Source organism: Carettochelys insculpta, chromosome 4, assembly GCF_033958435.1.
Source record: "Carettochelys insculpta isolate YL-2023 chromosome 4, ASM3395843v1, whole genome shotgun sequence".
NCBI classification, from domain to species: Eukaryota; Metazoa; Chordata; order Testudines; family Carettochelyidae; genus Carettochelys; species Carettochelys insculpta.
This window is the reverse complement of record NC_134140.1, coordinates 22,955,374-22,967,625: the sequence shown is the minus strand read 5'-3', so window position 1 is coordinate 22,967,625 and position 12,252 is coordinate 22,955,374.

Here is a 12,252-nt window from a genome sequence, read left to right as displayed (position 1 = left end):
GATTACCATGCCCCTTTCGAAGTTCAGGGCAAGTGTAGATGTAGGCTTTTTGTGAGATCCTCTGAATGAAAGGCCTATAAATGCAAAGTATTAATAGTCAATTATTTTTTTTTCTTAGTTATTGTTATGGTTGAAAGTATCATTTAAATGTTATGAATAAGTATGAAAACCAGTAGCCCCACACACAAAGATGTGAAGGGAGTTAAAAAGCAAAACAGAGTTTCAAAGATAGTTTGTGTAATAACTCATTGTTACACGTCAGCATCGTAACACCTCATTGATTTTGCTAATCTGCACACAGCTTACTAGTGTCTTAAATTTATTTGCATTCTGCAATGTTAATAGGTTAAAAAGCCTTATAATGTGTGTTCAGTGAGCTACCCACTGCACTGACATCTTCCAGTGCTGGTACTGGCCTATAGCAAAGACTATCTAAGCAAAATTGCCACTGTGTTGGCCTCATCTACAGGTTGTGCCCTGCTTAGAAAGCCAAGTGTCTGAAGCTTTATAAAGCAGGCCTTGAGTTCTAGAATTGGCCTTCAGCCCATGTCTCCTTCTCAGTGAGGCATTCTTAAAGAGACACCAGAGTTAGGGCTGCCATCTTGGCTCTCTCCTCTACCTTATGTGGAACAGCTTTCTGTGGCTGATGTAGACAATTTCATTTCAGTTTTAAAATGCTTCCTTCATCTCAAGCTGTAGCATACTCACAAAGGCATCCAAGAGGTTTATGAACACACACCCCCTCCTGCTCCCACACACTCACATACACACACCTTCCAGTGTATCAGTGAAGTTCTCAAAATGCACACCTTGGAGTTAATGATTTTTCTGTGATGCCTTTCGGACCCAGTTCATCGTGGTCCAGCCCCTTGTGTAGTTATTTTTACACCAGGCTCAGTTGGATGTAAAATACTTCCATATTAGAATGATGAGTAGATGACTCAGAGTGAGTCATACAGTTCTCTACTAACAATCACACTGAAATAAATGGAGGTACTAGAGGAATAAGGAATTAATTGAAGTGAGGAAAGGTGGTACAGTTTAGCCTTGTGTTAATAACTGTTCACTATTTGCATATGAAGTAAGTTGGCATTGTTCTAGTTGTACATACAACAAAAAGATTATTTAAGGATAGATTTTTTTATCCGCTTGCTCTAAGTGTACTACAGGTTGCACTTCTCAGATCTGGTGTGCTCTCATCCAGCAATGTCCATGGTTCTACTGGATCACAGATGTTCCCAGCTGAGATAGTATCAGGCTCAGGGTTGTTCAGGAGCCCTGCCTGCCCCATGGATGTGGGGCTGGGCGTGGAGTCCCTCTCTTGCCCCATGCTGATGTGGGTGCTGAAGCTTCTGCGTGCCTTGCAGCAGTTGGACTGGGAGGCAGAATTTGTGCCTACCCAGCGGCAGCAAGGGAGGAACAGGAGCCTCCTGCCTTCCCCACAGAGCAAGACGAGAGAGCAGCACAGGGCTGTTTGGAGCCACCTGGAAGCTCTGCAGTAGCCAGAGATCAGGGGCTGGAGCTCTGGTGCAGCCCTGGGGAGCCTGAGCTGGGGCTGGAGCCCTGGAGGAGGGAGGCTGGAGGCTGGGGTGCTGACCATGCCAGCCAAGGAAGGTGCAACCTCTATATATAGTAATTAAGTACATCAATAGCCTTGTTTGAGTTCAGTGGGATCATTCATGGAATAAACAGCTTAAATCTGAGTAACGAGAGGGAGATAGCCATGTTAGTCTGTATGCTATCAAAACAAAAAGCAGTTATGTAGCACTTCAAGGACTAACAAAATAATTTATTAGGTGATGAGCTTTCATGGGACAGACCCACTTCCTTTGAAATGGGTCTGTCCAACAAAAGCTCATTACCTAATAAATTATTTGTTAGTCTTTAAAGGTCTACATGATTGCTTTTTTGTTTTGAATCCGAGTAAGGGTGTCAGAATCAGCCACTGGGATATAGCAAGATTTTTCCTCTTTCATTCTCCATCCTATTTATCTCTGTTTTCTTTGGGCCAGATCCTGATACTCGCAAAGAATTGTATCTTACTTGAGTTGTATCATTTCAATGGGATTAATCAAGAATAATGTGCTTTAAGGAAATCAAATTCTGGTGCTTTAGTTTTAAAGTTATTGCTGGTTGGACTGGTGTAGCCTGATTAGTGTTTCTTCATGTATCACTGGAGGTTGATACAAGAATGAGGCATTTTTCATGTAACCCTTCAATGATTGCTAATGGTGGTTTTGCCTTTTAATTAAAGAGCCTCTCTAATGTTTTTGGGGAACTTCTGTCAGTAGATGGTACCTCTTGAACTGATGTCAACAAAATGTCACTATAATGGTGGCTATTCTCCTCTATGGTGTGTGAGCCTGTATGTGAAGAGATTCTTTTATTTCTCAAAGAATAAGAAATACATTTGTCTTCTTGACCATGAACCATTTTGGTTCTAGACATGTTTTGAATTTTTAGACTTACCAAATGTTTACTGCATCATAAATAAGCCTGTGGCTGTTTTCATTCAAATCATGGGTTTTCCCATATATTCAATTTTATTTCACTGAAAAAAAATAGATTTTGTTTTTTGGTGGAGGTTTTTTTTTATTTTATTGCCAATTCATACACATTCAACATCTTTATTGTACAAGAGCATTTGATTGATACAGCACTAAAGTCACCATCTTCATTTATATTTCATATTAAAATAAAAACTTCATATTCTCTCCAAAATAATAATTTTGGTTGGGAACTTATTTTCAAGCATTTACCTTTTAATTTGTATTTCTCAGATCATTTCCAACTCAAAAAATATACAACCTATCAGTTCATTTGTCCATTCAAACATAAACTTGTTCCCAGTGCATCATCTATTGTTTTCTGCAGTCTAGTCCCAAATGAATACTGCTTCCACAACTTTCCTTGTGAATTTTATACAGCCTACTCTAGCTAACCCATGGAAGTACTTCTATGATCTCCATCACTATAGTATCTGAGTATTAGTATCTGAAGGAGCAATGGTATCTGCCCAGAAAGATTTATATACTATTCAGTCTAAATGATGGAGTTCTTTATTTCTTCTTAGTATTTGTAGTGGTAATTCCCGCAAGCCATATGACTTAATAAATCTTTACCTCTGGTGTTTATACCCTTTATATCTGAGACTATCACTAGACAGTCTTTTAAAAGCTCAGCCTCTCAGTTAGGGCCAGATTCTCAAAAGAGCTGGATACCAAAAATAAGTGGCCAAGTTTTTTTGAAAGTTATTCAGTGTGTTGGGAGCGAAGCACTTTGAATAACTGGCCCTTGCAAGAAAGATGAGGATAAGGTATGCCTTAATCACAAGTTATGGGCCAGTCCCTCGGGTTCTCCTGTTAAAGCTGCTCCACGTTGCATAAATAATTAAAGAGTCAGGGGGACTGGGGCCCTCAGATGCTGTGTGAGTGCTCTAATCACAAGGCTATAGAATCCTTATGCTCACTTGTTTTCACACTTTCTTATTCTCCCTCCTCCCATCCCCATATCTGATATTGTGTGTGATTTTTCTTGAATGGTCTGCAACACTAAGTGACTTCTGAGCATTTCAGCCATATTGGTACCAACTGGCAAGTTAGGGGCAGAAATGCCTATCTTCTCCTCATTCATGCTTTGTTGCTTATGATTGCCCAGATGCCTAGAATGCGGCAGCAATGCACAGGCTCTCCTGCAGACACATAGGTCCCCTAGGGAACTTTTAAGGCAAAAACACAGGTGCCAAATGAGCATAAGCATCTACATCATTTATCATCGGCTGTGGGGGGGGGGAGGGTGCTAATATGTGTACCCATGCAACATGGTTCTGTGAGTGAGGTGCCTAAGTCCCTTTGTGATCAACTTCTATCGGTGGCAGAGGGAGCTATGGTTTAAGGACTGCAGAAACAAATATTTGCTGTCACATATGCGTGTCCTCTGCCTCTCTCTAAATGGATGAGAAAAAACACCCAGGGCATTAGTTGGTGTTAAAAGGAAAAAGTAAAGCCTTTTTTTTTTAACCTGACCATTCTAAAGATGATGCTTTCCTTGCAACACTTGAAAACTAACTGCATTTGAACTTTATTGGTTAGTTTTTGATTAGTTTTCGTAGAATTTACATCATGTTGTTCTAATTCGTTGCAATATAAAGGATGTTAAGCCTTGCCTTGTAGCAGTATACAACCTTTCTTCAATAGTATGCCTTGGTAGTATATTTTCCTAGTACTATAATAAGGTTATTAACCACTTGTGCGACCAGACTTTTAAATATCATATGTTGAAAATGTATCTTGTATTTTTAATTTTGCATGGTGCTAATGTTAATGGGCCAAATTCTACCTTTTAAATGCCTTTAGCCACTTCCTTTGGCCTGAACATTAGTGGCTCTAAGGGCAAAATTTAACCCACTCTGTGCAAATGTAATATCATTTTTCATTCTTTCTTGTTTATGTACTTCAGCTCAAATTTGAGTTCTGCACTATAATGGCTCATGTAGAAAAACAGCAGCTTTTTTGACCAGTGGCCTTTAAGGCACACGATCTGGTCATGGAGTATAATAAAAAGTAGGCAGTGTTTCGTGCAGTGAAGAATTTATCACCTGAATAGCTGGAACCCACACCTTTGTGTGCATGTACACACACACACACACACACACACACACACACACACACAAATGACACAAGGCAATAAAGCTACAACCTCAGGCTCATGAATGCAACTTTGCTAATAAATCACTGGTAAGTAATGCAAATTCATGGAAGAGCATTAACATCATAGATACTTTGTCAAATCTATTTTGCAACATTCTTGCAGGGCATAGTACATACTAAATTTGAAGGGTATAGTATATACAGGGCCACAGTACAGTACATACTACATTTCTAATTTTTTTAAAGGAGGAATGGGTAGTGCAGGAGAAATGCAGTAGGCTTCCACATGATTCTTTCCCTTCTGGTGTCCTGGAGTTAGGTGGTGGTTGGCTCATATAAGGTCACCTCAACTCATTTGCTAGTGGCTGGTCATCCACATCATAAAAAACCATTGTGTAGGGCAGGAAATGTTTATCTCCTCAATTTATGCAGCTGCCCCATCGCATAGTTTTGCAGAGGAGTTACAGGAAGGTTGCATGGATGGGAAAAGTTGGCTCCCGATGTGTCCTTTCCCTTGCAGAACTGCTTTACAAATTCTTCCCTTAGGTCCTCAGCTGATGTGATGGAATTCTGTTCCCTGCCGAAGAGAGAGGTAGGATCAGGAGAGGGGTGAATTTAAGGATAAGGGTATAATGGACCAGTGTCTTGTGGAATTGCAATAAGAGGGCCCAAAGTGGACTGGGACATCTGTCAGGCAAACAAGCCTCCTTTTCTCCATCTCCTATAAATCACATTTATTCCTGCGTACGTTCACACAAGTCACTGCAGCTAATGGTCTCTTCCTTGCCTGCTGTGCTGATCATTTCACCTCACTAATTCCACATCCTTTTTGGGTCTTCCTTTCTAATGCCACATCAGGTTCAATCTTTGACCTCATTTTCAAAACGCTACTCTGCTTTCAGTTGGGCTCCTACCCTGCCTTTCTTTGTGACTGACTTATTTGTCTGACATAAGTCATAGGTTTGGGTCTAGTATAGTATGCCAGGCACTTAGAAGTTTTGCTTCTAGCACTGTGGACTAGCTCCACAAATGGGCTGTAAGCATTACATTGTTCAGTGCTGCAATGCCTAACTGATCAGTGCCTTGCTACCTGGTGGAAGCCATAGCCCCAAATTAGGAGTCCAGGCTCCCTGCACAATGCCAGGAGAGAGTTAGGCACCTTAGAATGAGATCCATAGAAGCTTCCCTACTGAATGGGGAGCCTCTTAAGCCAGCCACTGAGGCAGGTGGTCTATGCTTCATCCATCAAGAGCCTAACTCCAGCCAGTGGGAGGACCCTGTCTCCACTTGGGATATGCTCCTTGAATTAGGTGTCTAGCCTGTTTTTCTACAAGATATGGAGCAGAAGGAGAAGATGGCAGGGATCCCACCACCTCCCTTTTAACTTTTAGCCTAGTGGTATGGGTATTTATTTGGGATGAGGGACACCCACGTCCAACCTCCCCTCTGCTTGGTGCAGACAAGCGAATTGAAGCAGGGTCTTCTGCCGCAGCAGATCATTCTAACCACTGTGTTCCAAGGTAACTGTATTTCCTCTTGAAGCTGTTCCATTGTGTAACTAACAAACAGTCCAGAACAGGCATCTGCAACTAAAATAGCGAGAAGAACCACTTTTTCAAAATCAGTTACAAAATCAATACTTCAAGAGCCACAATGCATGTGAATACGAGACAGTCCTTAATAAATAACATCAAATCAGACTTCTTGTTACCCCTATTTTAAGAACAGCGCACACAATGGCCGTATCTACACTAGCCAAAAACTTCAAAATGGCCATGCAAATGGAATAAGGAATAAGGGGACTTCAAATTAGGCGGGGTCCTTTTGAAAAGGAGCCCCGTCTGGACAAGCCGCGTGGCAGCGAGCTGTGTCAATTTCGAAGTGCCACAGCCACCTGCATGCTAATGAGGTGCTGAATATGTATTTCAGCGCTTCATTAGTCAACTTCGAAATGGCCATTTGCATGGCCATTTCGAAGTTTTTGGCTAGTGTAGACATAGTCAATGATTTGTACTAGTTAGAATTTTTTTTTTACTTTCATCCCTGGTTTGGAAAGCAGATGAAGTGAAGGCAAACAGTGTGCCTGGGGATAGACTTTTAAGCAGGAAGGACCAGTCTGAGGATTGCACTGGGGATTAGGCCAGAGCTAGGAGGCACCCAAGCTGAGGTGGTTGTGGACATACGCAGTGGCAGCAACTTAGATGTCTAATGAAATATCACAGTGCAAATTTAATACCTGAGGTGCCAGGTGAATTATGAAGATAATGAGACTCAGAGTGGCACATAAAAGTTGAACTTTTCCACCTGAAATGAGGTTTAGTGGCCTAAATCCATTTGGAGCTCTGCCTCAGCCCTCATTATTTTACCTCATGCTCACTAGCTCTTGGAACAGCTTCCGCTTCTTTTATGCAAACTCCAATCCTTCACATGCTTCCTGAAGTCACCCGTTTCAGACCAGATGCAACCATCCTGGCTTACCTCACCTTTAGTCCGTAATGTGAGCTCCGCTAAGAAAGCAAAGAACAGACATGTCTAGATGCATCAGTGATTTCGCTGGTGTACATCTTCCCTTGTCCACGTTTTAGCTAAGCTCTTCAGGGCTGCAGCCTGAACACTCACAGTATGTGGAGCTATTAACTAAGAGATCTGGCTGCTTTGATTGCCCATATGTTCATTCATTTATCCCAATTTCTAGTATCTCTTCACCCTTCCCTCCCACCTCTCCTCTGTGTATTTCTTGATTCTCTTTTGCTCCTATCTTTTCAAATGCATAGTTGTCTGGCGTTCCTGTCCCCAGCATCTGGTGTACATCTTCTCAGTCCTGTTTTTATACTCTCCTCTGCCTCTAGTGGGGTTTTATAAGAAACTCCTACACTGCAATATGTCATCTAATTATCACAAGCTAATAATAAAAAAATGACATGCTACCCATTGCTATTTCTTCCCCTATTTTCTTTTACATTAACTCCTTCTATCCAGGTATTTGTCTCTGGCCTCTTCATTGTTAGATGCCTCCCCTTTCTCTTCAGCATCCCAGTCTCTTTCCCCATTTCACTTTCTTTTAGCTCCTCCAATATGGGTTTTTGTTTCAAACTGTCTCCTCCTCCCATTATCTGTTCCCTTCTCTCTTCCAAGAGGCTCTTCTGAGCAACTCTCCTCCCCTCCCCCCAGGAACACGCAATATGATGTTTGGCTCTGTTCACTTCACCTCTGGTTCCCTCATTAATCTGACCCTGGGCTGTGATTTATGTGGGCAGTGCCTCACCTGCAGAGCATATCTGACACAAATGAGCTTCCTCTCTGACTCTGCTACGCCCTCACTGTCTGGCTTTGAGCTCTTTCCAAATCCCCCTTCTCTCCCTCTACATGGACCCCTGTTCCCCCACTGTCTTCTCCCTGGGGCCCTTCCCCATCGCAGTGTCTAGGAGAAAAGAGTGCTGCTGGCACATGCATGTGGTCACACATTATGCCTTCTTTTTGCGGTTTCCAGTTTTGTTTGAACATATTCCTGGTGTTTGCATCCTATGATATAAACTTTAATTAAAGATTAACCTTTAATTTTTGGAAACTTCAGGACAATCCTGGAGGGTTGGCAAACCCACCTTTTTGCCTGCCAAATGCTGATCCAAGTGCCGAAAGGAAGGAAAGCAGTGAGGTTGGGCAGCCCTGCACCCATGGACTTCTCTGTTTGCTTCACTGGAGACTGCAAAAGAATATGGCTTATTGACAAACCTGCTCTGGGACAGGGCTTTTTCTCATTACATGAGACAAGGCAAGTCATTCACCAGTGGGAGGGGCAGATGCAGTGTCTGTTTGCCCACTGGGAAGAGCCATTGTGCGGACCTCCTAATGTGGCAGCACTTGCCAGGCAGAACCATTGCTTGCTGCCTCTCAGATGGCCTCAGTGGGCAACAGGGAAGTGCTGAGGGGTAGAGCCTGTCCCTGGTGGCCAACTCAAGGGTAGCAGTAGCCAGGGTTTACTGTGGGGCCAGTCAGGTGGGCAAGAGGGATCTAGAGAAACCAGTGTGAAAGGAGGCAGGGAACTGCAAGCTGTCTGGGGCAGCTGTGGTGGGTGGAGCCTGTGGGTTTAGAGATGGAGAGTGAGGGAGGTGGTTAAAGTGGAGGGAGGAACTGGAAGGGCCTGAGGAATGTGCAGCTGGGAGAGCCTGAGGACCATGTAAGGTGGAGACTGGGAGCAGGGAAGACATTGATACCTGCTCAAAGAAATGGAAGTCAGAGACTGTCATGTAACTAACAAATTCTATGAGTGTAGGAGAGTCACGATAAAATCACAACAGCTGGCAAGTTTCTCGAGACCGTGCCTGGTTGAAAAGAGAATGCTGAGAACCTGAGCCCTAAATACTGTTACACCACAAGGCAAATCAGAAGAACCCAGACTTCAGATTTTTAAAATCTCACTTCTTTTACGCCAGTTACTTGGTGTCAGGGACCTGGCAGATGTGTTACAACCAGAAGGGGAGAGGGGAATGTGAGGGGCTGGTAGGGAGATGGTAAGGGGCCTGGAGGATGGACCGGCTCTTCCTATACACGGTCTTTGAGATCCTCCTAGCGTGGCAGTGCTCCACTGACAGCTGCCTCTGCCAGCCCTTTAGTGCCCCAATTCCACACTGTCTGGACACCAGTAAGGGACTGACAGCAAAGGAGAGAGTCTCCCTTGCCTTGGCTTCACAGGTTGCCTGGTGCTTGTGTATGATTCCAGCAGGGCTGCAGAACTGAGGAGCAAATGTGTGTGTCTTGCCCAAAGTGTGACCCTTTACAGCCCTGCATAAAAAGGTCAGTACTAAGTGCCCCAGCACTGCATTTGTATATGGGGTAATGACTGGAAGCCATATTCATGTTTGCTACCCATGCTTCTGCTCCTAGCTTTTCCTCTGAATCAAGAGGTAGGAAGAAGAGTCACCAAACAGCTATACTTTAATCCATAATGGCTGGAATTGAGGATATTTAAAGCATCACCAGTTACAGATGTAGCATCTGCAACTTCCCAACCTCATAGACAGGCTGGATATAGTCAGTGGTGGACATAGGAGGGACGGAGCTTAGAGGCCAAATCCTACCATATGAAATTAAGGTTGAGGTCCCTCACCTGATCCTGGTCATCTTCTTAGTGAGCCTTCAGGAATCTTATTTGCTGCTGATTCCATCGTCAAGGTGGGTTGACGGGGCAAAGTAGGAGCAATGCATGGACTGCATTTCTGTTTTCCCTTCTGTGCCCTTTAATGGGAGAAACTGAGAGTCAGAACAGCAGATCGGTAGAGGTAAATATTTGAATAAACTGGTAGAACTCAGTGGAGAAGTTTGCACAGTGTTTTCCGACATTTTAGCTGACTCAATCCATTGCTATTGTGCCTGCTCACTTTGTTGGGGGTGGAACTCATGTTAGTTCTCATCGAAAAAGATGTTGGCAAAGAGTATTGTGTTGCAAGCAGATCTGTGGATTATCACAGCTAACTCACACAATTAACTCAAACAAATCATGATAAAAATAATTAACCTAACCATGATTAATTATTTAATTACACTATTAAACAGTATAATACCCATTGAAATTTAGAAAGTATTTTGTGTTTTTCTACATTTTCAATTGTTAATTTAAAATACAACTCAGAATACAATATTACAAATATTTGCACTGTAAAATAATAAACAAAATAAATTTTGTTTCAGTTCACCAAGTACTGTAGTGCAATCTCTTATTGTGAGAGCACAACTTACAGATGTAGCTTCTTTTGATACACAACTACACTCAAAAACAAATCAGTGTAAAACTTTGGAACCTACAAGTCCATTCAGTCTTACTCCTTGTTCAGCCAATTGCTAAGACAAACAAGTTTATTTACATTTATGGGAGATAATACAGCCCACTTCTGATTTACAATGTCAACAGAAAGTGAGAATAGATATTTGCAAGGTATGTTTGTAGCTGGCATTGCAAAGTATTTATGTGCCAGAAATGCTCATGATTCAGTGACCATTTCAGCAGACGTATTTCCGTGTTGATTATACTTGTTAAAAATGTATAAATTAAATTTGAGACGCAACACCTCAGATGAAAATGATATGTCTACGGCTTCATTTTACCTGCATTCTGCCATATGTTTTTTTTTTGTTACAGCAGCCTTAGCAGATAGCCCAGCATATGATGTTCATTTTAAGAACACTTTCACTGAAGATTTTACAAAAAGGTACTTATGTGAGCTTTCTAAAGATTGATTTTAGGAAGACACTGCAGAGTCTTAAACCTTGAGAGGGATGAAGTGGGGAGTAAGTGTTCTGAAGTTTTAAAAGAGCAGCACTGTAATGCAGAAACTACAGAACCTGAATCACGAATAAAGAAAAATCACCCTTCTGCGAGTGCCATGTGACATAGATTATGAAAATGTACGTGGATCTGTGGGCACTGTTATCTACCAGAATTTGTCATCAGCATGGGCATGTGGCCTGTGGAATTATAGTGAAACCATGACAAACATACGAATCTCTAGCATGTCTGGCACTCAACTACCCTGTGACACTATCTACAACAGTTCTCGCTTTAAGGTGACATTGTAAACAAGATGTGGGTAATATTAGCTCCTCAAACTGGAAACCAGCTTGTTTGAATGTTAGGTATGAATGGACTTGTAGGGTCTAATGTTTTACGGAGTTTTTGGTACATAATTCTGTATTTGTACATTCAACTTCCATGATAGAGTATATTGCAGTACTTATAGTAGGTGAATTGAAAATACTATTTCTTTTGATGTTTCTAATGCAAATATTTGTAATAACTATAAAATGCACACTGTGCACTTTGTATCCTGTGTTGTAATTGAACTCAATTATCTGCAAATGCAAAAACCATCAAGAATAATTCAAAGGTATTCTATTATGGATTAGTGCAATTAATGGCAATTAATGTATTTAACTGCTTAACAGCCCTAGTTGTGAGTGTAACTTTAAGAGAAAGGAGCCATCCCCACTTCTGACTGAGGTACAGTAATTGCAATAGCATAATTTTATACTTATGAAATTGTAAAACTAAACAGTTTCATAACATTGGGGGAAAAGCATTGAGCTAGAGAATTTTTCATTTTATTGCTGTTGGTTAAATGTGACAGTATGAACTTTTTAAAGAACAGATATCACCTGCATTTGTAAATCATGCAAATGATCACCCATCCCTTACTGACATTGCACGTGTAATACAGATGAAAACGAGTTGGCAAACAGACTCACTCAAAGTCAGACTTGCAGGGTTTGGACAAATCTAATCATAGCCCTTGCTTAAAACGGGAAAAAAGAATAGAGCTGAAAGGTGACTTGTGAACCTTTGTAAATTACATTATCACTTTAGTGTATGCTAATATTTATTGGGCTATATTCAGCCCTCACAACTGCACAGCTATGTCGGCGTCATTGTACTCTTTGTGGAAGAAAGGCAGAATCTGCTATCTGACGTAGAGCGTGGACCAAATTAACTTCTCACTCCAACCATACACAGGCAAGCAGCTAATTATGCTCCCTGTAATTGTTATGTCTCTGTTTACTGTAACAGCATTTAACACAATGGAAAGATGCCACCAAGACACAACTTATGCAG